The sequence below is a fragment of the Chrysochloris asiatica genome, unplaced genomic scaffold (assembly GCF_000296735.1).
Source record: "Chrysochloris asiatica unplaced genomic scaffold, ChrAsi1.0 scaffold00193, whole genome shotgun sequence".
Classification (NCBI taxonomy): Eukaryota; Metazoa; Chordata; class Mammalia; order Afrosoricida; family Chrysochloridae; genus Chrysochloris; species Chrysochloris asiatica.
In genome coordinates this window covers 1,479,872-1,481,493 of record NW_006408711.1, presented here as the reverse complement: position 1 = coordinate 1,481,493, position 1,622 = coordinate 1,479,872, and positions in this window count along the sequence as shown.

Below are 1,622 nucleotides of genomic sequence, written 5' to 3'. Positions count from 1 at the left end.
ATATCATGTTTGGTAAAACGGATGGTAAGAGCAAAAGAGGAAGACCCCAAAGAGATGGACTGGCAAAGAGGCAACAACAATGGGCTCAGTGGTTGCAACAACAATGGGCTCAGTGGTTGCAACAATTGTGCAGTTGGCACAGGACTGGACAATGTTTAATTCTGTTGTGCATAGAGTTGCTATGAATCCGTATTGATTCGATGGCACCTGACAAGAACAACAACAAGATCATAATTATCAATTAAGTAGAGCCTTAGTGTAAACGAGGAGGATACTTAACAAAAAGCATTTACTCTGTAGCTGAAATAGTGGCCTCATTATTTCATAGCATAACAATAATTGTAAGGTTGGTTCAGGACTTGATAATATTTTCTTATTTTGTGCATAGTGTTGCTGTTATTTGGAACTGACTCAGTAGCACCTAACAACAACAAGAATAATAATAGCAACAACAACAACAACAACAAAAAAAACATGTCCATAAATTTAATCTTTTAATGTCTTTCAAGTATGTACACTTAAATTACAAAGTTAGGAAATTATTATTCCATTCTAAAATAGCTTTCTTGGATTTCACAATTCATTAAACTTTCTCATAGCATATGAGGAAAGCCACTAAAAATTAGGATGAGCTAATAAACAGAATCTTTTATAAATATAGTTTTTACATAATAGCTGATAAAGCCACTGTCTTATACAAATATGGTCTAGGAAAAAATTGTTAATCTTACATCATTATGTACACTATGGCCCTGAGGTGTATACCTCACTGGTTATGCAAACAAAGCATAAAATAAGAGAAACAGCTAAATGAGAAAATGCAAGTAAATAGTGCCATCAAAATGTTATACAATGGACAGCCTTAAATTTTTACATTAAAGAGGAACTTTTATAGAGGCTCATTTAGCCCACTTGTGCTGAGGGTGTTTTCTAAGTTTTCAAAAGAACTGTTGGTTTTGAACATTCATTTTATTTATGTCTTATATTCATTTTGTGTTAAGTGAACAATATTTTCAACTACACTAATACATCAATGCTATTGATTCTTTCAAAGAAAGTTGCATAAATGTTTCACTTCAAAGCATTTTACTACATACATAATACTTCTCAGACTCCATGCCATGAATAACTAGTGATCTTCATGCTGGTACTTTTTTCAATATTTCCATTATATCACAATTAGGTACCATTTCAGACAGGGCTGATACAACACCAAATGTGTATGGTGCAATTTTTCCAAAGTGTCATGTTGCTGTTAGCTGATTTGTAATCGATTCATACAGAACAAAATAAAATGTTGCCCAGTTTGTGCCTTCTCCATGACTGGTTGTGCAGCTGACCTTTTGGCAAGTATACATAAAATTAAAGTCAGAGTTACCTCCCTGTCTTCTACCATATAGAGAGATGCCTTAAAACTAACAAAGTAGTACCCAGGGTCTGAAATTGTAGCAGCTTAAAGAAATGACAGTTCAATAAAGCAGTGTAAAAATACTACCATTCAGATGGAAAACATCTGTCCTCCTGGAATCTAGAGACGAAAGTTTGTGCAGCTCTTAATGCATTGCCAGCCTATGGTTATATCAACCGCAGGTCAAGCATGGTATGTCATCTTTAATATTATA